Genomic DNA, 26,861 nt, shown 5'->3' on the forward strand with positions numbered 1-26,861 from the left:
ACTGGTGGCCAACTAGGGATACGCTTGTATGTTTTTGTATTTTTAAATTCTCTCAGGTTTAATTTCTAATACGATACATATTGGTAGTTTGGGAGCTCTTGCGTTTTGGAGGCTTTCTTTCTTTGTGTTATTTGAATGTTAGTAAAAATACAGGGGCTTTCCATAAAAAGCCTGAAGAAACCTGACTCATCCGATTTGTTTTGAGTTAGCTAATGACTAATGCCTAAGCAAGAGATTTTTCAGACATTTATTGGGTTTTTAATGCTTCTATTTTATGTTGATCAGGAGGGAGGAGGAATCATTTCTTAGTATTGCCATTCTGATGGGGGGTGGGGGGAGAGCAAGCTTTTCTAAATAGGTCCTAGACAGCAAACAGAGGTCAGGAATTGACTGTTATTAAAGGAAATAATGTTTAAGCTCACATTAAGATTCAGCTTTGAAAAAATACGCATCTTCATTCAGTAGCTACTAATGCAAGCAGATATACAAGGGAAGTGACCTTTTTCTCTGATGGTTCGTGGGGTTTTGCCCTAAGACCTGTATTAGTTTAATTGCTGTTTACAAGTTATTACAGTGTAGAAACTTCAAACAACAGCACAAATGTGCCGTCTCATGGTGTGTACCAATTAGGAGTGCTGCTGCCTGGGGTTGACGGGGTCCCCTGCTCAGGGTCTCGCCAGGCTGAGGTCAGGTTGTCAGTGCGGCTACAGTCTCATCTAAGCTCCAAGGCCTTTTCCAGCTGACCTGTCTTTGGCAGAATTCATCTCCTTGCAGTTGCTTGACTGAGATCTCCATTTTTTTTGCTAGTTGTTGGCCGGGGACCACTCCCAGCTCCCAGGGGCTACCCTCCGTTCCCTGCCATGTGGCCCCCTCCTCTCACAACACAGCTGCTTGCTTTCCTCTAGGCCAGCAGGAGAGGCCTCTTGGAAAAGCTCAACTGATTAGATCAGGCCCACCCAGGATCGTCACCCTTTGAATGAGCTCAAGGAGCCGTCCCGTACTAATGTTCTACATTTTCCAACGAAGAGGTTTTTTACTTTTTTTTTTTTTTTTTAATCGTTTTGGCTAGTGCAATGAGGCAAGAAATATAAGAAAGGAAATATAAAGCATACAAATCAGAAAAGTTCCTATTATCAGATGACATAGAAAAATCCCAAGGAATCTACCCAAGAAGCCACAGAACTAGTAAGTCAGTCCATCCAGGTTACAGGATATAAAATCAACATAGAAAAAAAATCAATTTTATTGCTATATACTAGCAATGAACATATTGAAACAGAATTTAAAATGCAGTACCATTAACAATTTCTCCCCCCAAAAGAGAAAAACTTTGGTGTAGATTTAGCAAAACATATATAGGACACATAAAAACTATAAAACATTCATTAAAGAAATCAGAGAAGATCTGAACTGATGGAGAGACATACCGTGTTCATGGATTAGGAGACTCAACATAGTAGAGATGTCAGTTCTCCCTAAATTTATATACAAATTTAATATAGCTCCTACCCAAATCTCAACAAAATCTTTTGTAAATATAAATATGATTATTCTAAAATTTATATGGAGAAGCACTAGAATAGCCAAAACAATTTTGAAATTGAAGACTAAAGTGGGAGGAATCACCTCTACCTCACTTCAAGACTTTTTGTGTAGCTACAGTAATCAAACTGTGTGGTGTTGGCAAAGATATAGACACATAGATCAATGGAACAAACCCAAAGATAGCTCCATACAAGTATGCCCAACTGATTTTTGACAAAGGTGCAAAAGCGGTTCAAAGAAGGAAGAATCGCCTTTCGATGATTATTATTAAATGGTGTGGAGCAGTTGGATATCCATAGGCAAAAAAAGGAAAAAACAAAGAACCTTGACCTAAATCTCATACCTTATACAAAAGTTAACTCAAACTGGATTACAGACTTAAATGTAAAAATGTAAAACTATAAAACTTGGAGAGGATAACATAGTAGAGATTCTTTGGGACCTAAGGCTTGGTGAAGAGTTCTTAGATATGACACCAAAAGCACGACCCATAAAAGAAAAAAATCATTTGGGGTGGGGGGGGAAATCAGCTTTGGTTTCATCAAAATCCAAAACTTTTGCTCTGCGAAAGACCCTCTTAAGAGCATGAAAAGACAGGCTACAGACTGAGAGAAAATACCTGCCAACCACATATCTTAAAAGGACTCATATCTAGAGTATATAAAGAACGCTTAAAATTCAACAGTAATAAAACAATCCAAGTAGAAAATGGACAAAAGATAAGAGATTACACCTAAGAGGACGTACAGATGGCAAACTTCACTAGCTCTTGGGTCACTGCAGATTAAGGGAAATGCAAATTAAAACCATGTTGAGGGGCTTCCCTGGTGGCGCAGTGGTTGAGAATCTGCCTGCCAATGCAGGCGACACGGGTTCGAGCCCTGGTCTGGGAAGATCCCACATGCCGTGGAGCAACTGGGCCCGTGAGCCACAACTACTGAGCTTGCGCGTCTGGAGCTTGTGCTCCGCAGCAAGAGAGGCCGCGACAGTGAGAGGCCCGCGCACCGCGATGAAGAGTGGCCCCCACTCGCCGCAACTAGAGAAAGCCCTCGCACAGAAACGAAGACCCAACACAGCCAAAAAGAAAGAAAGAAAGAAAGAAAGAAGCTTTCATTTAAAAAAACAAACAAACAAACATAAAACCATGTTGAGACACTTCTTAGAACATGAAAACTAGCGAACAATACCAAAGGCTGGTGAGGATGTGGAGAAACTAGATCCCTCATACATCGCTGGTGGGAATGTACAGTGATATAGTCATCCTGGAAAACAGTTTGGGAGTTTCTTTAAAAAACTAAACGTATACTTAGCATAAAACCCAGCCATCACGTCCTGAGCGTTTACCCCGGGGAAATGAAAACTATGTCCATACAAAAGCTGTATGTGAATGTTGACAGCAGCTTTATTTGGAATTCCCAAAATGTGGAAACAACCAAAATGTCTCCAGATTGGTGAGTGGTTAAATAAGCCGTGGCACATCCATACCAGACGTTACTACTCAGCAGTAAAGAGGACAAACTATTGATACACACGACAACTGGTTGAATCTCAAGGCATTTTGCCAAGTGAAAAAAAAAAGCCATTTTTAAAAGGTCACTTGCTGTATGAGTCAATTTAAAGTACATTCTAGAAAAGGCAAAACTATACAGGCAGAAAACAGGTCAACAACTCTGAACTGTAGAGATGGCAATCAGATTAGTGTTTGCCAGAGATGAGGGCTGGTAGAGGAGAGAGGGTGGGTGTGGCTATAAAGGGGGGCTGGGCGGAGATCTTGTGGTGATGGATCAGTTCTCTATCTTGATCAAGGGAGCAGAGCCTGGGGGGTGGCGGGGGCGCGTTACATGAATCTACAGATGTGATAAAAGTGCATAGAACTGTACACATATGTTGTACCAATGTCAGTCCCCTGATTTTGATACATTAAAATTACATAAGGTGTAACCATTGAGAGAAATGGGGTGACAGGTACACCAGACCTCTCTCTGCTATCTTTGCAACTTCCTGTGCATCTATAGTTATTTCAAAATACAAAACACATAGCAAAACAAAAAATTTTCTATTCCTAAATATTTTATGTTTCTTAGTACTACGTGGAACTGTTTTTTTCAAATTTTAAATTCCAGTTGTTTGCTGCTAGCATGTAAAAATACACGTGTTTTTTTTTTTTTTATATTAATCTTATATCTTGTGAATTTGCTAAACTCACTTCTTGGCTCAAGCATTAGCTTTTTTATAGATTCCTTAGGATTTTGTATGCAAACAGTTACGTGATCTGCAAATTCAGTCTTATTTCTTGCTTTCCAGTCCTTATGCCTTTTATTTGTTTGCTTGCTTTTTTGCACTGGCTAGGCTCTCCAAAACGGTGGTGACCAGAAGTGGTAAGAGTGGGCATCCTTGCCTTGTAACCAATCTTAGGGTGAACGTAGTCAATATTTCATCACTAACTATGATGTTAGCTGTAGGTTTTTCATAGATACCCTTTATCAGAGTGAGAAAGTTCCTTTCCATATATACAGTTTGATGAGAGTTTTCAACTATGAATGATGTTGAATTTTATCAGATGCTTTTTCTGCATCTATTGAAATGTTCCTCTATTCTCCCCCTCATTTTGTTGAAATGGTTTTAATTTTCTGTTTTATTGATGTATTATCCTTTTTATACAGTGTTGATTTTGACTTGTATGGAAAAACACATTCCTGTGTGTCTCCTTTACTGCTCACAAGAACACTGCTGTGCCTAGATGTGTGGGGATTTTCCCCACACCCAGCAGTTCTCAGATTCTCCAGACACCAGTTGGGTGTCCTACAATTTAACTCAATTCTGACAGTATCTACCTGGAGGTAGCATCAGATCCCACAGGTTGAAGGCTCAGTCCCACAAGACTGTCCCCCAGTCACATACTTCACATGCCAATCACAAGTCCAGATTGTTACCTGTATAATCTGAATCACGTTGCTGTTTGCCTGAAACATTGTAAGTCAACTATACTTCAATAAAAAATAAACTAAAAAATAATTTTAAAAAATATTCTCTTATTAGCCTTTTAATGTCTGTAGTATTGGCAGTGTAACTCCTCTTTCATTCCTGGTACTAGTGATTCGATTTCTAGTTTTCTTACTTGATTACTCTAGCTAGGAGATTATCAATTTTGTTGATCGTTTGGAGAACCAACTTTTGGCCTTGTTAATTTTTTCCATTATTTGTTCATTTTCTATTTCAGTGGTACCTGGTCTTACCTTTATTATTTTCTTTTTTCTACTTACCTTGGGTTTACTTTGCTCATTTTTTAGAAGCTCTTTGAAATGGAAACTTTGGTCAATGTTTTTGGATCATTTTTCTTTTCTAATTAAAAAAAAAACCTACAGATTTCTCCCCTAAGTACTACATTAACTACATCCCACAAATTTTGGTGTTTTATTTTCGTTATCTTTCCATTGAAAATACTTTGTAATTTACTTTGTGATTTCTTCTTGGTTTCTAGCATTTCCCTTTGAATCTTGGAGTTTCCATCTCTCTGCTTATATTACCCAATCTATTCTTGCAGATGTCTCCTTTTTCCATTAGTGACCTTAGTATATTAATCATAATTATTTTAATTTCCCAATCTGTTCATTCCAAAGTTTTTGCCAGATCTGAATCTGGTTCTGATGCTCGCTTTGTCTCTTCAGACCGTGATTTTTGCCTTTTAGTATGCCTTGTAATTTAATGAAAACCGTACCTGATGTATCAGTTGCTGGCTCCAGCCATGTCTTCTGTTCCTGGTAAGCCGTAATTCTCTGTATTTGCCTGTCTCTCCAGTTGGGAGAACAACAGTTGGCCCTGAAACATCAATTCTCTGATGGATCTAAGAAGAGTTGTTGATTTTCAGTTTGTTCAGCTTTTTCTTTGTTGTGAGGACTGGAGTGACTACTGCCAAGCTCTTTACGTGTCAGACCAAAAAAGTGTGTGAATTCTTCTTTGACCCATGGATTATTTTAGAAGTGTGTTGTCTAATATCCTTGGTATGGTTTTCTTCATATTTATTGTGTTTGGAATTTGTGGAGCTTCTTGGAATCTGTAAATTTATGTCTTTGACCAAATTTGGAAAGTTTTCTGCTTTTTTTTTTTTTTTTTTTTAGTATTTTTTCTGCCTGATTCTCCCTGTTCTTTCTTGTTGGATTCCAGTTAAGGTATGTTTGACCTTTTGAAATCACCCCCAAAGATGCTGGAGTCATTATCTTCTTTTATTCATCTTTTTTTCTCTCTCTCTCTTTTTGGGATTGGATAATTTCTATTGCTCTAATTTCAAAGTTTGCTAATTCTTTCCTGTGTCATCTCCAGTCTGTTAAGTCCATCAATTAAATTCTTTATTTCATATATTACACATTTTAGTTCTAAAATGTCTCTTTGGCTGTCTTTGTATTTTGTGTATCTGCTAAGATTTTTTTGTGTCTTTATTTGTTATAAGCATTTCTTAACCTAATTGAGCATAAAGTCTTTGTCTAATAATTCCAATATCTGGGTTGAGTTGGTATCTATTGATTATTTTTCCCTTGAAGATGAGTGCCATTTTCCTGGCTTTCCATACATTGAGTAATTTGGGATTATATCCTGGACATTATGAATGTTGTTTTAGGGACTCTAGATCCTGTTATGTTCACCAGTCAATGTTGATTGTTTTGCTTTAGCAGGCAATTAACTTGGTGAGACCAAAAGTCCCAACTCTGTCATGCCTGTGTTGGTGGTGGCTCAGATATCAGTTCAGACCCCTTCCAGGGCCCTGTGCCCGAGTGACTGAGGGACAGCCAGAGTCTTGGGCAGCGTTTACACACAGAATCTGAGGTTTCCCTCCTCACCCCCTGCCATTCCTGGTTGCCCAGGCTCCTTCCCCTGGTTTCTCTGGCCAAAGAGATGGGAGCCTTTCCATCAGAAAGTTAGTTGTTGCCACGTCCCACTGGACTGTGGCTGACCTCGGGCAAAGCCACGGGAATTCGCCCTGTGCTGTTCACTTCCTCCAAGTTTCTGCTCCCCTCCAAAAATGGGCCTGCTTTTACTCACTCTCCAGAACCCTCAGATCTTTGTTTTTTTGTATTTTGTCCAGAGTTTATGGTTGTTATCTGCAGGAGACACTCTCTGCCAAGAGTTTAATCCTTCCTGCCGGAAGTGGAACCACAGGAATCGTTTTTAATGATTAAACATTGAAAGGTTTCCCTCTGAGATAGAAGCAGGCAAGCTGCAGTGTCTAACCAGCTCCACTGAGCACTGTCCTAGAGCCCTCAGCCAGTGCTCTCTAAGGCGAGAGAGAGGAAGGAACCAAAATGTCTTCCTCTACAGACGATGTGCTTGTATACCTGAAAAATTCACAAGAAAGTACAGACACACTGTTGGGATGAATGTGAAGCTTAGCAGAGTTGCTAGACACAAGTCAATGTACAAGAATCAGTTGTATTTCTATACATTAGCAACAGAATTAGAAAACGAAAAATGTTTAAAGATGCTGTTTAAGAAGCACCATAAAAGGTTAAATACTTAAGAATAAATCCAAGACAAGACGTGTAGAACCTCTGTGCAGAAAAACTTATAAAGCATTACCAGGAAGCATTAAAGGCTGTTCAGGTTTTTTGTGGGGAGGGAGGGTAGAAATTGACAACTGGTTTCAGAACTAAGAGGGAAATGCAAAGGGCCAAAAAGGGCCAACACCGTCTTCAGTTCAAGCACCAAAATAATTAAGGACGGTAGCAAATTGCAAACCTTGAGAAATACAGGCATCTATAAGTCCATGTAGATAATGAAGAGAGAAACAGGAGAGAAGGGAGGACTCTTGTTTACAAGAGAATGTCAACCACAGACCAGTGGTTGTAGCACTGATTGGAAAACCATTTTGCAACTGTCATGGTAAAGATTGGAAACATCACAAAAACCCCCACCCGGGGCGGGGGGCAGCTGTATTCTTCAAAAAGATCGGTGTTTGAGATTAAAGGAGGCCAAAGAGACATGACGGCTAAACGCAGTACTTGGTTCTGGACTGGATTCTGTGCTGGAGGAGGAAATGCAGCCAGGATAAACGTATTACATCAACATCGAGTCTCCCGGGGTTACAGGATCATAGAAGCAAAGGTCCTTGTTCTTAGGACGGGTCCACTGAAGTTTTTAGGGGTAAATGGACGACTTCCTCTCAAATGGTTTTAAAAAAAGAAATATATACACAGTTGACCCTTGAACAACACGGGGGTGGAGGGCGCTGACCCCCATGCAGTCAAAAATCCGAGTCTAACTTTACACTTGGCCCTCTCCATCTGCGGTTCCACATCCGCAGATTCAAGCTACCTCGGATCATGTTGTACATATTTATTGAAAAAAATGTGCATATGAGTGAACCCATGCCAGTCAAACCCATGTTGTTCAAGGGTCAACTGTAAATTGAAAGGAAGAGAACAAAGGATAAAGCAAATGAATGAGGCACAATGTTCATGATGGGTGAACCGACACAAAGGGTGTACGGGTATTCTTTGTATCCTTCTTGCAACTTTTTCACACGCGCTTCTATCCTAGCCCCAGTGAGCCTTGGAATTTGGGTTCTGGCTGCTACATTGCAGAGGCTGTAATCCTGATGTGAATTCCCCCAAAATGTAGAAAGGCGATAGGCAGCCATGGTTATGACATGCCCAGTATATCATGTACTAAGTTTCTAGGGATTCTGTGGTGGAAGCTATAAAAATTGGCTAAGCCCTCATCTTCCCTACACCCCATGGTGCTTTCTTATCTGGAGAAAGAGAATATCTAAAAACATGCTCTGGAATTTCTTTCTAGGTCATTTTTCTATCATGGTGCGGTCCCTGAGATACAAATGTAGACTCTAAATCCATAGTTTTAAAAGCTGAATCTGTAATTTGGACTGTTAAACTTTTTATGAAACATTTAACATAATGAGCCTAACAGATACTCATATACCCACTCCCAGTAGTAACATGTGTTTACACTTTGCCATCTTTGCTTCTGATATATAAAAATCCACGAGTTCATAGTGCTACAGACAGAACCAGCATAACACTCGGACAAGACCATGAAGAGATGCCACTTCACACCCACCAGGATGGCTACAGTTTAAAAATCAGAAAATAACAAGTGTCGGTGAAGATGTGGGACCTTTGTACCTTGCTGACATGAATGTGAAACAGTGCAGCCACTGTGGAAAATAGTTTGGTGGTTCCTCAAAAAAATTAAGCATAGAATTACCATGTGACCCAGTAATTTCACTCCTAAGTGGACTATATACCCAAAAGAATTGAAAACAGATGTTCAAACAGAAACTTTTACATGAGTGTTCATAGCACTATTCACAATAGCCAAAAGCTGGAAATAATCTAAATGTACATCCGCTGACAAATGGATAAACATGATAGGGACCATCCGTTCAATGGAATATTACTCAGCTGTAAAAAAGAATGAAGTCCTGGCAGCTGCTACAACATGGATGAACCTTGGAAACATGCTGGGTGAAATAAGCCTGACACAAAAGGGCACATAGTGTGTGGTTCCGTTTGTAGAAAAGATTCAAGGCAGGCAAATCCATAGAGACAGACTGATGAGTGGTTGCTGGGGAATAACTGCTTATGGGCACAGGGTCCTGTTCGGGGTGACAAAATGCCTTGGAACTGGGTACAGGAGGTGGTGGCACAGCCTTGCCAATGTGCTCAATGCCTCTGTGTTGTACACTTTAAAATGGTTAGTCCTGTCATGTGGATTTTACCTCAATTTAAGAAACAGAAGAATCCCAGACACAAGGGGCCTGGCACACTGGCCTGTGGCTTCAACCCCATTGCACAGGCCAAGGAGACCCACCCAAGCCAGGCCAGCTTCCAGGGCCTGTTTGGGGCTTTTCCTGGGGTCTCACCTTGGTTGCCAAGGGGCAGCCGTTGTCAGGACCTCGGGTGGGGGGCTTGGAGCTTGGGTACGGGGACTTAAGCACAAGCCCGGGCACAGGCCTGCACAGTGAGGCTAGAGAGCCCGTGCTCCAGGGCAGAAGGTCGAGGCCTCCAGCTTGATACACTGTTAGGGTCCTTTGTTTCAGTTTGCCTAAATTTTGAGGGGGTGATTTTTTTTAAATTTAATTTTGTTTTTAATTATGTAAGATGTTTGCATGGTTCTAAAGTCAAGATACATTCAGAGAGGTCTGCTTCCACCCCGTCCCACCTTCCCTGTTCTCCCCTCCCTGTATGTCGTCGTTTTTACTTCTTGTTGGTTTATCCTTCAATGTTTCTTTTTTAAAATATAAGCAAATCGTATAGGTGTTTTCATTTCCCCACCATTCCTTCTACAACAGGAATCATGCTATGTGTTCTATTTTGCAACTTGGTTTTTTATTTATCTGTCTGTAAGTCACTCTGTAACTGTCCCTAGAGGCCCCTCATTCCCGTCCACAGCTGATGGTACGGGCATTTGGCTTGTCCCCAGTCTTCTGATGTTGTAAAAGTGCTGCAGCCAACAGCTTTGTGCGTCTTCTACTTTGCCAGTGAATCTTTTGCCTAATATATTACAATTATAATTAGCAACAGACAATTTATAGGCACCCAAAGTAAAATGTGAGAAACTTAATTTTTCTAATATATATTAATATGATGCTTTATCTTTTTCCAATTACTTTCAGAGCTATGATAACAATTTTAATCTCGCAAGATCCCAGTGAGATATCGTAGGTACTAATTTAGCAAAGCATGATTTCAAAGTTTCTTTTGGGGAATTATATAATATTTTTTAAAGTGTTTTTTTAACAGCTTTATTGGAGTATAATTGCTTCACAATGCTGTGTTAGTTTCTGCTTTATAACAAAGTGAATCAGCTGTACATATACATACATCCCCATATCTCCTCCCTCTTGCGTCTCCCTCCCACCCTCCCTATCCCACCCCTCTAGGTGGTCACAAAGCACCGAGCTGATCTGCCTGTGCTATGCGGCTGCTTCCCACTAGCCATCTATTTTACATTTGGTAGTGTATATATGTCCATGCCACTTTCTCACTTCGTCTCAGTTTACCCATGCCCCTCCCTGTGTCCTCAAGTCCATTCTCTACATCTGCATCTTTATTCGTGTCCTGCCCCTAGGTTCTTCAGAACCAATTTCTTTTTTTTAGATTCCATATATATGTGTTAGCATATGGTATTTGTTTTTCTCTTTCTGACTTACTTCACTCTGTATGACAGACTCTAGGTCCATCCACCTCACTACAAATGATTCAATTTCGTTTCTTTTTATGGCTGAGTAATATTCCATTGTATATATGGGCCACATCTTCTTTATCCATTCATCTGTCGATGGACACTTAGGTTGCTTCCATGTCCTGGCTATTGTAAATAGAGCTGCAGTGAACATTATGGTACGTGACTCTTTTTGAATTATGGTTTACTCAGGGTATATGCCCAGTAGTGGGATTGCTGGGTCGTATGGTACTTCTACTTTTAGTTTTTTAAGGAACCTCCATACTGTTCTCCATAGTAGCTGTATCAATTTGCATTCCCACCAACAGTGCAAGAGGTTTCCCTTTTCTCCACATCCTCTCCAGCATTTATTGTTTGTAGATTTTTTGGTGATGGCCATTCTGACTGGTGTGAGGTGATACCTCATTGTAGTTTTGATTTGCATTTCACTGATGATTAGTGATGTTGAGCATCCTTTCATGTGTTTGTGGACAATCTGTATATCTTCTTTGGAGAAAGGTCTGTTTAGGTCTTCTGCCCATTTTTGGATTGGGTTTTTTTTTTTTGTATTGAGCTTCATGAACTGCTTGTAAATTTTGGAGATTAATCCTTTGTCAGTTGCTTCATTTGCAAATATTTTCTCCCATTCTGAGGGTTGTCTTCTGGTCTTGTTTATGTTTTCCTTTGCTGTGCAAAAGCTTTTAAGTTTCATTAGGTCCCATTTGTTTAGTTTTTATTTCCATTTCTCTAGGAGCTGGGTCAAGAAGGATCTTGCTGTGATTTATGTCATAGAGTGTTCTGCCTATGTTTTCCTCTAAGAGTATTATAGTGTCTGGCCTTACATTTAGGTCTTTAATCCATTTAGAGTTTATTTTTGTGTATGGTGTTAAGGAGTGTTCTAAGTTCATTCTTTTCCATGTAGCTGTCCAGCTTTCCCAGCCCCACTTATTGAACAGGCTGTCTTTTCTCCATTGTGTATTTTTCCCTCCTTTATCAAAAATAAGGTGACCATATGTGCGTGGGTTTATCCCTGGGCTTTCTATCCTGTTCCATTGATCTATATTTCTGTTTTTGTGCCAGTGCCATACTGTCTAGATTACTGTAGCTTTGTAGTATAGTCTGAAGTCTGGGAGCCTGATTCCTCCAGCTCCATTTTTCTTTCTCAAGATTGCTTTGGCTATTCTGGGTCTTTTGTGTTTCCATACAAATTGTGAAATTTTTTGTTCTAGTTCTGTGAAAAATGCCATTGGTAGTTTGATAGGGATTGCATTGAATCTGTAGATTGTTTTGGGTAGTATAGTCATTTTCACAACGTTGATTCTTCCAATCCAAGAACATGGTATATCTCTCCATCTGTCTGTATCATCTTTAATTTCTTTCATCAGTGTCTTATAGTTTTCTGCATACAGGTCTTTTGTCTCCTTAGGTAGGTTTATTCCTAGGTATTTTATTCTTTTTGTTGCAGTGGTAAGTGGGAGTGTTTCCATAATTTCTCTTTCAGATTTTTCATCATTAGTGTATAGGAATGCAAGAGATTTCTGTGCATTAATTTTGTATCCTGCTACTTTACCAAATTCATTGATTAGCTCTAGTAGTTTTCTGGTAGCATCTTTAGGATTCTGTATGTATAGTATCATGTCATCTGCAAACAGTGACAGCTTTACTTCTTTTTTTCTGATTTGGATTCCTTTTATTTCTTTTTCTTCTCTGATTGCTGTGGCTAAAGCTTCCAAAACTATGTTGAATAATAGTGGTGAGAGTGGACAACCTTGTCTTGTTCCTGATCTTAGAGGAAATGGTTTCAGTTTTTCACCATTGAGAACGATGTTGGCTGTGGGTTTGTCATATATGGCCATGATTATGTTGAGGTAAGTTCCCCCCATGCCTACTTTCTGGAGGGTTTTTATCATAAATGGGTGTTGAATTTTGTTGAAAGCTTTTTCTGCATCTATTGAGATGATCATATGGTTTTTCTCCTTCAATTTGTTATATGGTTTATCACATTGACTGATTTGCGTGTATTGAAAAATCCTTGCATTCCTGGGATAAACCCCACTTGGTCATGGTGTATAATCCTTTTAATGTGCTGTTGGATTCTGTTTGCTAGTATTTTGTTGAGGATTTTTGCATCTATGTTCATCAGTGATATTGGCCTGTAGTTTTCTTTCTTTGTGACATCTTTGTCTGGTTTTGGTATCAGGGTGATGGTGGCCTTGTAGAATGAGTTTGGGAGTGTTCTTCCCTCTGTTATATTTTGGAAGAGTTTGAGAAGGATAGGTGTTAGTTCTTCTCTAAATGTTTGATAGAATTCGCCTGTGAAGCCATCTGGTCCTGGGCTTTTGTTTGTTGGAAGATTTTTAATCACAGTTTCAATTTCAGCACTTGTGATTGGTCTGTTTATATATTCTATTTCTTCCTGGTTTGGTCTTGGAAGGTTGTGCTTTTCTAAGAATTTGTGCGTTTCTTCCAAGTTGTCCATTTTATTGACGTATAGTTGCTTGTAGTAATCTCTCATGATCCTTTGTATTTCTGCAGTGTCAGTTGTTACTTCTCCTTTTTCATTTCTAATTCTGTTGATTTAAGTCTTCTCCCTTTTTTTTTCTTGATGAGCCTGGCTAGTGGTTTATCAATTTTGTTTATCTTCTCAAAGAACCAGCTTTTAGTTTTATTGATCTTTGCTATTGTTTCCTTCATTTCTTTTTTGTTTATTTCTGATCTGATCTTTATGATTGCTTTCCTTCTGCTAACCTTGGGGTTTTTTTGTTTTTCTTTCTCTAATTGCTTTAGATGTAAGGTTAGGTTGTTTATTTGAGGTGTTTCTTGTTTCTTGAGGTAGGCTTGTATTGCTATAAACTTCCCTCTTAGAACTGCTTTTGCTGCATCCCATAGGTTTTGGGTCGTCGTGTTTTCATTGTCATTTGTTTCTAGGTATTTTTTGATTTCCCCTTTGATTTCTTCAGTGATCTCTTGGTTATTTAGTAGTGTATTGTTTAGCCTCCATGTGTTTGTATTTTTTACAGATTTTTTTCCTGTAATTGATATCTAGTCTCATACTGTTGTGGTCGGAAAAGATACTCGATACGATTTCAATTTTCTTAAGTTTACCAAGGCTTGATTTGTGACCCAAGATATGATCTGTCCTGGAGAATGTTCCATGAGCACTTGAGAAGAAAGGGTATTCTGTTGTTTTTGGATGGAATGTCCTATAAATATGTTAAGTCCATCTTGTTTAATGTATCATTTGAAGCTTGTGTTTCCTTATTTATTTTCATTTTGGATGAAATGGATGGATCCATCCTTTGGTGAAAGTGGGGTGTCTCACTACTATGTCCCCTACTACGATTGTGTTACTGTCGATTTCCCCTTTTATGGGTGTTAGCATTTGCCTTATGTATTGCCTTATGTATTGAGGTGCTCCTATGTTGGATGCATAAATACTTAAAATTGTTATATCTTCTTCTTGGATGGATCCCTTGATCATTATGTAGTGTCCTTCTTTGTCTCTTGTAATAGTCTTTATTTTAAAGTCTATTTTGTCTGATATGAGAATTGCTACTCCAGCTTTCTTTTGATTTCCATTTGCATGGAATATCTTTTTCCATCCCCTCACTTTCAGTCTGTACGTGTCCCTAGGTCTGAAGTGGGTCTCTTGTAGACAGCATATATACGGGCCTTGTTTTTGTATCCATTCAGCCAGCCTATGTCTTTTGGTTGGAGCATTTAATCCATTTACATTTTTTTAAATTTTTTTTTTTAATTTTATTATTTTTTTTAATCAGTCATCAATTTTATACACATCACTTTATATATGTCAATCCCAATCGCCCAATTCAGCACACCACCATCCCCACCCCACCACAGTTTTACCCCCTTGGTGTCCATACGTTTGTTCTCTACATCTGTGTCTCAACTTCTGCTCTGCAACCCGGTTCATCTGTACCATTTTTCTAGGTTCCACATACATGCGTTAATATACGATATTTGTTTTTCTCTTTCTGACTTACTTCACTCTGTATGACAGTCTCTAGATCCATCCACGTCTCAACAAATGACTCAATTTCGTTCCTTTTTATGGCTGAGTAATATTCCATTGTATATAGGTACCACAACTTCTTTATCCATTCATCTGTTGATGGGCATTTAGGTTGCTTCCATGACCTGGCTATTGTAAATAGTGCTGCAATGAACATTCGGGTGCATGTGTCTTTTTGAATTATGGTTTTCTCTGGGTATATGTCCAGTAGTGGGATTGCTGGGTCATATGGTAATTCTATTTTTAGTTTTTTAAGGAACCTCCATATTGTTCTCCATAGTGGCTGTATCAATTTACATTCTCACCAACAGTGCAAGAGGGTTCCCTTTTCTCCACACCCTCTCCAGCATTTGATGTTTGTAGATTTTCTGATGATGCCCATTCTAACTGATGTGAGGTGATACCTCACTGTAGTTTTGATTTGCATTTCTCTAATAATTAGTGATGTTGAGCATCTTTTCATGTGCTTTGTGGCTGTCTGTATGTCTTCTTTGGAGAAATGTCTATTTAGGTCTTCTGCCCGTTTTTGGATTGGGTTGTTTTTTTGATATTGAGCTCCATGAGCTGCTTGTAAATTTTGGAGATTAATCCTTTCTCCGTTGATTTGTTTGAAAATATTTTCTACCATTCTGAGGGTTGTCTTTTTGTCTTGTTTGTGGTTTCCTTTGCTGTGCAAAAGCTTTGAAGTTTCATTAGGTCCCATTTGTTTATTTTTGTTTTTATTTCCATTACTCTAGGAGGTGGATCAAAAAAGATCTTGCTGTGATTTATGTCATAGAGTGTTCTTCCTACGTTTTCCTCTAAGAGTTTTATACTGTTCGGTCTTACATTTAGGTCTCTAATCCATTTTGAGTTTATTTTTGTGTATGGTGTGAGGGAGTGTTCTAATTTCATTCTTTTACATGTAGCTGTCCAGTTTACCCAGCACCACTTATTGAAGAGACTGTCTTTTCTCCATTCTATATCTTTGCCTCCTTTGTCGTAGATTAGTTGACCATAGGTGCGTGGGTTTATCTCTGGGCTTTCTATCTTGTTCCACTGATCTTTGTTTCTGTTTTTGTGCCAGTACCATATTGTCTTGATTACTGTAGCTTTGTAGTATAGTCTGAAGTCAGGGAGTCTGATTCCTCCAGCTCCGTTTTTTTCCCTCAAGACTGCTTTGGCTATTCGGGGTCTTTTGTATCTCCATACAAATTTTAAGATGATTTGTTCTAGTTCCGTAAAAAATGCCACTGGTAATTTGATAGGGATTGCATTGAATCTGTAGATTGCTTTTGGTAGCATAGTCATTTTCACAATGTTGATTCTTCCAATCCAAGAACATGGTATATCTCTCCATCTGTTGGTATCATCTTTAATTTCTTTCATCAGTGTCTTATAGTTTTCTGCATACAGGTCTTCTGTCTCCCTAGGTAGGTTTATTCCTAGGTATTTTATTCTTTTGTTGCAGTGGTAAATGGGAGTGTTTCCATAATTTCTCTTTCAGATTTTTCATCATTAGTGTATAGGAATGCAAGAGATTTCTGTGCGTTAATTTTGTATCCTGCAACTTTACCAAATTCATTAATTAGCTCTAGCAGTTTTCTGGTGGCAGTTTTAGGATTCTCTATGTATAGTATCATGTCATCTACAAACAGTGACAGATTTACTTCTTCTTTTCCAATTTGTATTCCTTTTATTTCTTTTTCTTCTCTGATTGCCATGGCTAGGACTTCCAGAACTATGTTGAATAATAGTGGTGAGAGTGGACATCCTTGTCTCGTTCCTGATCTTAGAGGAAATGCTTTCAGTTTTTCACTGTTGAGAATGATGTTTGCTGTGAGTTTGTCATATATGGCCTTTATTATGTTGAGGTAGGTTCCCTCTATGCCTACTTTCTGGAGAGTTTTTATCATAAATGGGTGTTGAATTTTGTCAAAAGCTTTTTCTGCATCTATTGAGATAGCCATATGGTTTTTATTCTTCAATTTGTTAATATGGTGTATCACATTGATTGATTTGCGTATATTGAAGAATCCTTGCATCCCTGGGATAAATCCCACTTGATCGTGGTGTATGATTCTTTTAATGTGTTGTTGGATTCTGTTTGCTAGTATTTTGTTGAGGATTTTTGCATCTATATTCATCAGTGATATTGGTCTGTAATTTTCTTTCTTTGTAGTGTCTTTGTCTGGTTTTGGTATCAGGGTGATGGTGGCCTCATAGAATGAGTTTGGGAGTGTTCCTTCCTCTGCAATTTTTTGGAAGAGTTTGAGAAGGATGGGTGTTAGCTCTTCTCTAAATGTTTGATAGAATTCACCTGTGAAGCCATCTGGTCCTGGACTTTTGTTTGTTGGAAGATTTTTAATCACAGTTTCAATTTCATTACTTGTGATTGGTCTGTTCATATTTTCTGTTTCTTCCTGGTTCAGTCTTGGAAGGTTATACCTTTCTAAGAATTTGTCCATTTCTTCCAGGTTGTCCATTTTGTTGTCATAGAGTTGCTTGTAGTAGTCTCTTAGGATGCTTTGTATTTCTGCGGTGTCTGTTGTAACTTCTCCTTTTTCATCTCTGATTTTATTGATTTGAGTCCTCTCCCTCTTTTTCTTTTTCTTTTTTTTTTTTTTTTTTAACTGAACTTATTGGTTCACTTTTTTTTTTTTTTAATTTTATTTATTTATTTATTTTTGGGCTGTGTTGGGTCTTCGTTTCTGTGCGAGGGCTTTCTCTAGTTGTGGCAAGCGGGGGCCACTCTTCATTGCGGTGCGCAGGCCTCTTACTATCGCGGCCTCTCTTGTTGCGGAGCACAGGCTCCAGTCGCGCAGGCTCAGTAGTTGTGGCTCACGGGCCTAGTTGCTCCGTGGCATGTGGGATCTTCCCAGACCAGGGCTCGAACCCGTGTCCCCTGCATTGGCAGGCAGATTCTCAACCACTGCGCCACCAGGGAAGCCCTCCCTCTTTTTCTTGATGAGTCTGGCTAATGGCAATCAATTTTGTTTATCTTCTCAAAGAACCAGCTTTTAGTTTTATTGATCTTTGCTATTGTTTTCTTTGTTTCTATTTCATTTATTTCCGCTCTGATCTTTATGATTTCTTTCCTTCTGCTAATTTTGGGTTTTGTTTGTTCTTCAGAAAGAAGAAGTTTCTTTAGGTGTAAGGTTAGATTGTTTACTTGAGATTTTTCTTGTTTCTTGAGGTAGGCTTGTATTGCTATAAACTTCCCTCTTAGCTTTTGCTGCATCCCATAGGTTTTGGGTCGTCGTGTTTTCATTGTCATTTGTCTCTAGGTATTTTTTGATTTCCTCTTTGATTTCTTCAGTGATCTCTTGGTTATTTAGTAACGTATTGTTTAACCTCCATGTGTTTGTATTTTTTACGTTTTTTTCCCTGTAATTCATTTCTAATCTCATAGAATTGTGGTCAGAAAAGATGCTTGATATGATTTCAGTTTTCTTAAATTTACTGAGGCTTGATTTGTGACCCAAGATGTGATCTATCCTGGAGAATGTTCCATGTGCACTTGAGAAGAACGTGTAATCTGCTGTTTTTGGATGGAATGTCAATTAAATCTATCTGGTCTATTGTGTCATTTAAAGCTTCTGTTTCCTTATTTATTTTCATTTTGGATGATCTGTCCATTGGTGTAAGTGAGGTGTTAAAGTCCCCCACTATTATTGTGTTACTGTCAATTTCCTCTTTTATAGCTGTTAGCAGTTGCCTTATGTATTGAGGTGCTCCTAAGTTGGGTGCATATATATTTATAATTGTTATATTTTCTTCTTGGATTGATCCCTTGATCATTATGTAGTGTCCTTCCTTGTCTCTTGTAAAATTCTTTATTTTAAAGTCTATTTTATCTGATATGAGTATAGCTACTCCAGCTTTCTTTTGATTTCCATTTGCATGGCATATCTTTTTCCATCCCCTCACTTTCAGTCTGTATGTGTCCCTAGGTCTAAAGTGGGTCTCTTGTAGACAGCATATATGTGGGTCTTGTTTTTGTATCCATTCAGCAAGCCTGTGTCTTTTGGTTGGAGCATTTAATCCATTCACGTTTAAGGTAATTATTGATATGTATGTTCCTATGACCATTTTCTTAATTGTTTTGGGTTGTTTTTGTAGGTCCTTTTCTTCTCTTGTGTTTCCCACTTAGAGAAGTTCCTTTAGCATTTGTTGTAGAGCTGGTTTGGTGGTGCTGAATTCTCTTAGCTTTCGCTTGTCTGTAAAGCTTTTGATTTCTCCATCAAATCTAAATGAGATCCTTGCCGGGTAGAGTAATCTTGGTTGTAGGTTCTTCCCTTTCATCACTTTAAGTATATCATGCCACTCCCTTCTGGCTTGTAGAGTTTCTGCTGAGAAATCAGCTGTTAACCTTATGGGAGTTCCCTTGTATGTTATTTGTCGTTTTTCCCTTGCTGCTTTCAATAATTTTTCTTTGTCTTTAATTTTTGCCAATTTGATTACTATGTGACTCGGTGTGTTTCTCCTTGGGTTTATCTCCTTGGGTTTCTCCTTGTATGGAACTCTCTGCGCTTCCTGGACTTGGGTGGCTATTTCCTTTCCCATGTTAGGGAAGTTTTCGACTATAATCTCTTCAAATATTTTCTCTGGTCCTTTCTCTCTCTCTTCTCCTTCTGGGACCCCTATAATGCAAATGTTGTTGCGTTTAATGTTGTCCCAGAGGTCTCTTAGGCTGTCTTCATTTCTTTTCATTCTTTTTTCTTTAGTCTGTTCATGGCAGTGAATTCCACCATTCTGTCTTCCAGGTCTCTTATCCGTTCTTCTGCCTCAGTTATTCTGCTATTGATTCCTTCTAGTGTAGTTTTCATTTCAGTTATTGTATTGGTCATCTCTGTTTGTTTGTTCTTTAATTCTTCTAGGTCTTTGTTAATGATTTCTTGCATCTTCTCAATCTTTGCCTCCATTCTTATTCCGAGGTCCTGGATCATCTTCACTATCATTATTCTGAATTCTTTTTCTGGAAGGTTGCCTATCTCCACTTCATTTAGTTGTTTTTCTGGGGTTTTTTCTTGTTCCTTCATCTGGTATATAGCCCTCTGCCTTTTCATCTTGTCTATCTTTCTGTAAATGTGGTTTTTGTTCTACAGGCTGCGAGATTGTAGTTTTTCTTGCTTCTGCTGTCTGCCCTCTGGTGGTTGAGGCTATCTAAGAGGCTTGATGGGAGGCTCTGGTGGTGGGTAGAGCTGACTGTTGCTGTGGCGGTCTGAGCTCCATAAAACTTTAATCCACTTGACTGTTGATGGGTGGGGCTGGGTTCCCTCCCTGTTGGTTGTTTTGCCTGAGGGGACCCAACACTGGAGCCTACCCGGCTCTTTGGTGGGGCTAATGGCAGACTCTGGGAGGGTTCACGCCAAGGAGAACTTCCCAGAACCTCCGCTGCCAGTGTCCTTGTCTCCACAGTGAAACAGAGCCAGCCCCCGCCTCTGCAGGAGACCCTCCAACACTAGCAGGTAGGTCTGGTTCAGTCTCCCCCAGGGTCACTGCTCCTTCCCCCGGGTCCTGATGCGCACACTATTCCATGTGCGCCCTCCAAGAGTGGGGTCTCTGTTTCCCCCAGTCCTGTCAAAGTCCTGCAATCAATTCCCACTAGGCTTCAAGGTCTGATTCTCTATGAATTCCTCCTCCCACTGCCGGACCCCCAGGTTGGGAAGCCTGACGTGGGGCTCAGAACCTTCACTCCAGTGGGTGGACTTCTGTGGTATAAGTGTCCGCCAGTCTGTGAGTCACCCACCCAGCAGTTATGGGATTTGATTTTACTCTGATTGCGCCCCTCCTACCGTCTCACTGTGGCTTCTCCTCTGTCCTTGGACATGGGGTATCCTCCTTGGTGAAGTCCAGTGTCTTCCTGTCGATGATTGTCCAGAAGCCAGTTGTGATTCTGGTGCTCTCGCAAGAGGGAGTGAGAGCACATCCTTCTACTCCGCCATCTTGGTTAATCTCCCTAATCCATTTACATTTAAGGTAATTATCAGTATGTATGTTCCTATTACCATTTTCTTACTTGTTTTCGGTTTGTTATTGTAGGTCTTTTCCTTCTCTTGTGTTTTCTGCCTAGAGAAGTTCCTTTAGCATTTGTTGTAAAGCTGGTTTGGTGGTGGTGAATTCTCTTAGCTTTTGCTTGTCTGTAAAGGTTTTAATTTCTCCATCGAATCTGAATGGGATCCTTGCTGGGTAGAGTAATCTTGGCTGTAGGTCTTTCTCTTTCATCACTTTAAATATGTCCTGCCACTCCCTTCTGGCTTGCAGAGTTTCTGCTGAAAGATCAGCTCTTAACCTTATGGGGATTCCCTTGTATGTTATTTGTTGTTTTTCCCTTGCTGCTTTTAATATTTTTTCTTTATACTTAATTTTTGGTAGTTTGATTAATATGTGTCTTGGTGTGTTTCTCATTGGATTTATCCTGTATGGGACTCTTTGTGCTTCCTGGACTTGAGTATTTCCTTTCCCATATTAGGGAAGTTTTCAACTATAATCTCTTCAAATATTTTCTCAGTCCCTTTCTTTTTCTCTTCTTCTTCTGGGACCCCTATAATTCGAATGTTGGTGCGTTTAATGTTGTCCCAGAGGTCTCTTGAGACTGTCCTCAATTCTTCTCGTTCTGTTTTCTTTATTCTGCTCTGTGGTAGTTATTTCTACTATTTTATCTTCCAGGTCACTTATCCGTTCTTCTGCCTCAGTTATTCTGCTATTGATTCCTTCTAGAGAATTTTTAATTTCATTTATTGTGTTGTTCATCATTGTTTGTTTGCTCTTTAGTTCTTCTAGGTCCTCATTAAACGTTTCTTGTATTTTCTCCATTCTTTTTCCAAGATTTTGCATCATCTTTACTATCATTATTCTGAATTCTTTTTCAGGTAGACTGCCTATTTCCTCTTCATTTGTTTGGTCTGGTGGGTTTTTACCTTGCTCCTTCATCTGCCTTGTGTTTCTCTGTCTTCTCATGTTGCTTACCTTACTGTGTTTGGGTCTCCTTTTCGCAGGCTGCAGGTTCGTAGTTCCCGTTGTTTTTGGTGTCTGCCCCCAGTGGCTAAGGTTGGTTCAGTGGGTTGTGTAGGCTTCCTGGTGGAGGGGACTGGTGCCTGTGTTCTGGTGGATGAGGCTGGGTCTTGTGTTTCTGGTGGGCAGGACTGCGTCCGGTGGTGTGTTTTGGGGTGTCTGTGACCTTATTATGATTTTAGGCTGCCTCTCTGCTAATGGGTGGGGTTGTGTTCCTGTCTTGCTAGTTGTTTGGCATAGCGTGTCCAGCACGGTAGCTTGCTGGTCATGAGTGGAGCTGGGTCTTAGCGTTGAGATGGAGATCTCCGGGAGAGCTTTCACTGTTTGATATTACGTGGAGCTGGTAGGTCTCTGGTGGACCAATATCCTGGACTCGGCTCTCCCACCTCAGAGGCACAGCCTGACAGCCGGCTGGAGCACCAAGACCCTGTCAGCCACATGGCTCAGAAGAAAAGGGAGGAAAGAAAGAAAGAAAATAATAATAATAAAATAAAGTTATTAAAATAAAAAATTATTAAAAAGGAAAAAATTTTAAAGTAATTTAAAAAAGAGAAAGAAAGAAGAGAGCAACCAAACCAAGAAACAAATCCACCAATGATAACAAGCGTTAAAAACTATACAAAGAAACAAAAAAAACACACAAAATGGACAGACAGAACCCTAGGACAAATGGTAAAAGCAAAGCTATACAGACAAAATCACACAAAGAAGCATACACATACACACTCACAAAAAGAGAAAAAGGAAATTAAAAAATATATATATATATATATCTTCTGGGAAGTCTGAGGTCTTCTACCAGCGTTTAGTAGGTGTTCTGTAGGAGTTTTTCCACATGTAGATGTATTTCTGATGTATTTGTGGGGAGGAAGGTGATCTCCACATCTTATTCCTCTGCCATATTGAAGGTCTATCCTCTAAAGTATTTTTAAAAGTTCTCTATTCAAACAGGTTGTTGGGTTAACATCTCTATTAAATGGAAATTAAGTCATAAATTCAATATTTATTAAGTAATGGAAATGAAAATCTGACATTTAGAATAGTTTGTTGTTTTTAATATACAGCAGTTTTAAAATTTGTCTTTCTAATTTGTTGTGTCTAAGTGAGTGAACTAAATTTTCGAATCCTCTCGCTCACCATTGACAAGCCCTGTGTTAGAATTTTACAATTAATTCCTCTGAGTACAGGAACATAGGAACAGCTCATGTGTAGACAGTTAGGACTAGGAACTGGAAAGCTGCTTGGCCCGAAGTGGACGTTAGGGTTTGTTTCCTCTGTAACCACTCGCTGGCCCTTGCTTTCTTCCCGCCTCCACCTTTGCATCTCGGGCTAACCCACGCCCACCTCTGTCCTTTCTCCATCCCCTGCGGGGCCTCTGCCAGTGATTCTTGACCCGGACGGGCTCTCTTTCATGCACACAGCTCCCCTGTGACACTGACAGAAAGGACCAGAATTCAACCAAGTGTGGGAGAGTGGATCGGATTACTGGCAGAGAAAGAGATGTGACCAGAGTGGGCTTGCTCAGCGCTGCAGGAGCTGAGGCTCTGTCCTCAGGCCTAAATGGGTTGAATGGGTGCCTGAGGCCGACGTGCGATGGAGAAGCAGCTTCAGTATTGCAGGGGCCATCAGAACACGGAGGGTGGGGTGGGTGTGCAGGAGGGTCTGTCTGGTAATGCCAGACAGAAAGAAGCCTTGACTATGGAGCACTGAGTGTGTATGACCTCCACTAGAGCTGTGGGTGATAGGAGCTTCCAGTGAAGATTTGGTGAAGAGCAGAGTCCATTTGCCAAAAAGATGATTCTCTTCGCTGGTGCTATGAGCCTGGACCCTGCGCACGGTCCTCATGTCACACTCGGCCGTCTGGGCCGAGCACAACTGCACGGGCCCCAAATAAACCTGCTGCTACTTCTTGAAACAGACAGCCCCCTCTTCTCCCCCCACGAGGCCCCACCTCAGCCATCCATCTGGAGCTAATAAGAGTCAGTGCTTTGCTGGGAGCTTTGAGTCGGGAGGGCAGGCTGATGTCAAGTATGTGTTTGGTGGCCTCTGAGCTAATGAATTTGTTGTGTTTTTCCTAATCCATGAATACATGTTTTTAGTAATCTTAAGTGATACAGATTTTTCAAACCAAGCAGGATTGTAAAAAGCCCGTTTTCCATTTACTCCTTTTTGTTAGACCACGTTGCCCCAGTAGCTGTCAGGAGAAGACTCTGGGATCGTGTCGCCTCTTTCTACAAAGGTGCTATCTTAATCCATTCAGGCTGCGGTAATAAAAATACCACAGACTAAACAACAAGCGTTTATTTCTCACAGTTCTGGAGGCTGGACGTCCATGACACAGGCAGATTCAGTGTCAGGTGGTGGCCCGCTTCCTGGTTCATAGACAGCGTCTTCTCGCCGTGTCCTCACATGGCCCAGGCAGGAGGGAGCCCTCTGGGGTCCCTCTAGTACGGGCACTGATCCCATCGTGAGGACTCCCTCTTCATGACCTCAGCACCCGCAGAGGCCCCACCTCCTAACACCATCACACTGGGGATTAGGCTTCAGCATGTGAATGGGGGGCAGGAGGCACAGACATTCAGTCTGTAGCAAAGTCTGAGTGGTTAATCTCAGGTTCTGCCAGACACTACTCTCTGAAGAAATGACCGTGTTCTCCTGGTGTTGAGGATAGATCAGAAGTGTAAACCTGGACCTTTAAATGAGCTGACGCTGTGGGGATCGTGAAGCCTATTGCTACATGTCCAATGGAGTGACGTGCTCTCCAGTCTCTGACAATAAACCACAGTGACCTCAACCGCGGTTCCAACTCAGCCCAGCAGGATGGCACCGCGCGCGGAGGTTATGGGCCGATTTCTGGTCTGAACGTTGGTTTCTCATCCCCTCCTGTCCCCATCCCGCTAGCCCCGCGCTGGAGAGCAGAATGGCGCAGTCCTCTGCCTCACGGTTCAACAGCGGCTCTAACACGGACCCAGTAGCTTATTGTCCAGATGAGGCAGGATTTCTCCCCTCTCCGATGTCATACATGAGTCTTCCTGGAAAGAGTCGAGGCCACCAACCATGCAAAGCGGCAGAGTCACCAATAAGTCACCGCCTTCGAGGTCGTGAAACAAGCTGGTGAGATGATTAAACAGACCGTTCTGGTGGAGAAACAAACTGTAAAGGTCCGTTTATGTTAGCATTTGGCGTGTTTTAAGGTCCATTGGGCTGACCCTGATTTCAAACTCAATCGTTGGAAATACTTAAAGTCAAACTGGGGGAAAAGGATTTCCTCCCTTTCTTAACAGTCTGTGTTTAGCTCATGCCTACTTGTGTCCTCGGGGCATTTTGCATGTCACATCTGTGTATCGAGGTTCGGCACTTGCTCCCGTGTCGTGGTGTCACCAGGACGACTGTCATGCCGTGGTGACAGAACATGGCCGGGGTATCTGCGTCGCCGTGACTTTTTGTGCCCAATCAGGCCAAGACCCCTGGCCGGGTGGTGGTGGGAGCGGGGGCTTGTCCCACTCTGTGCCTGGAGCCCCTGCCTGAGCCGGGCAGGAGTGGCTGGCTGTGAGCCGCCCCCGCTGCCCCGCCTCCCTGGAAGGATGCGCTGGGGGCACGGGCAGTGCCTTGATTGTTCTTGAGCTCTCGTCGCGCCTCCGAGGGCCCCGAGTGAGAAGCGGTGGGAGGTAAGAGAGATGGGCGCTTCCGGGAAGGAGTAGCCGTAAATCAGGTGAGTTGGCGTCCACTCCGGCAGCTCTTCGCTCACCAGCTGTTTCCTGTCCGGCCATGGGAGGGAGGCAGGCTGTGCGGACAGGGCACGATCGGCAGCTGCGGGAAGGGGCGCGACCTCCCGCTGCACTGAGCCCAGCTTCCCCTCCACGGGGAGGAGCTGTGTGCGGGCCGGGGGGCGCGGCTGGCGGGAGGTGTTCATGCCGGCCCGGACCCCGGCCTCCCGGGGCGAGTCAGCCTGTGCCCTGACAGCACGGATGCCCAGGAGGAAGGTCGTGTCGCACGTCGTGGTCTGTGCTCTGATGCAGGGAAGGCGTGTTTCTGTTCCTGAAACAAAATGCTCTCTGCCGAATCACCCACAGGCCTTCATTTTAAAATGGGAAGGTTGATTCTTCACTGAAGGAAATCCACCCCTCGGTTTCTTCCTTCAGGCCCGGTGGAGGCACGTGGGGAGGGAGGAACCAGGGCTTGCTGCTCCTGTCATTCTTCATCTTTTTTTACGAAGTCCCAAGCTGTCGTCTAGGACCTTCCTGATGATCTTCCTCCTTAAAAGTCCAGAGTGCCACCTCCTTGCCACCCTGCACTGTCGTGAGAACGCGGGGCTGGCGTGGCCTCCCTGGGGGACTCTCCCGGCGCCCGCGCTGGTCCCCGCCTGCAGGGTGAGGCTCAGGGTGAAACCTTGCAGGAAGCCGTGTCCTCTGGGCACACGGGGTACAATCAACATCCCACTTTTTAAGGGGAGCTTTTGCCCGTTCACTTCCACTTCCTCTGTTCCCTCCATTTAATCGACATTGAAGGCCCTCTAAACGCTCCTTATGCCCCGTGAGTGCCGCTGCGTTGGGTGGTTCACTCCTCCGAGAACAGGACCGTGGGTGATTGTCAAGGTCACTTCTGGCTATTGAACAGCCCTGGTTTGTATCGACGTTCAGTCCGGAGAACGTCCAGTGGGTGGAGAAAGACTGGTCATCCCAGCACGGAAATCCAGACCAAAGAGTCCCCTCATTCTAGGCTGTAAATCAGGTCGTACAAATGTGTGGCGTAATAATGGAACGTCAGGCCTGTTTCCAGAAACTGGCGCATGTTTTGTCATGTGCCTCTTCTCAAAGACGGACCTTCTTCAAAGACGGTGGCTAGAGTGCGTTGGGCCAGCTCTCCAGGAGCAAAGCCATTCACAGGAACTTAATCTCATGGGCTAGCTCCCTGGTGGCGTGGCCTGGAGCAGGCCAATCTCCATATCTGGGAAGGAAGGGAGTCAGCACCCTGCCCATCACCAGGATCAAGCAGGGGCGCTTTGCAAAACACAGTCTGAATTTGAACCTTGGGATCAGAGCTAGAGAAACTGCATTTTTAAATTTTTTTAATTGTGTTTTTAATTTAAAAAAATACACGTATGCTATTAGCC

The 26,861-nt window shown here is 41.6% G+C and overlaps 1 protein-coding gene across 2 annotated transcripts in view; it reads left to right on the forward strand.

The window, feature by feature from the left end:
* Positions 1–26,861, forward strand: part of GNA12 (G protein subunit alpha 12) — a 120,040-nt gene that overhangs the window by 89,030 nt on the left and 4,149 nt on the right. The gene's annotated exons all lie outside the window — the stretch shown is intronic.

Source organism: Balaenoptera borealis (assembly GCF_965194805.1).
Source record: "Balaenoptera borealis genome assembly, chromosome: 16".
Lineage (NCBI taxonomy): Eukaryota > Metazoa > Chordata > Mammalia > Artiodactyla > Balaenopteridae > Balaenoptera > Balaenoptera borealis.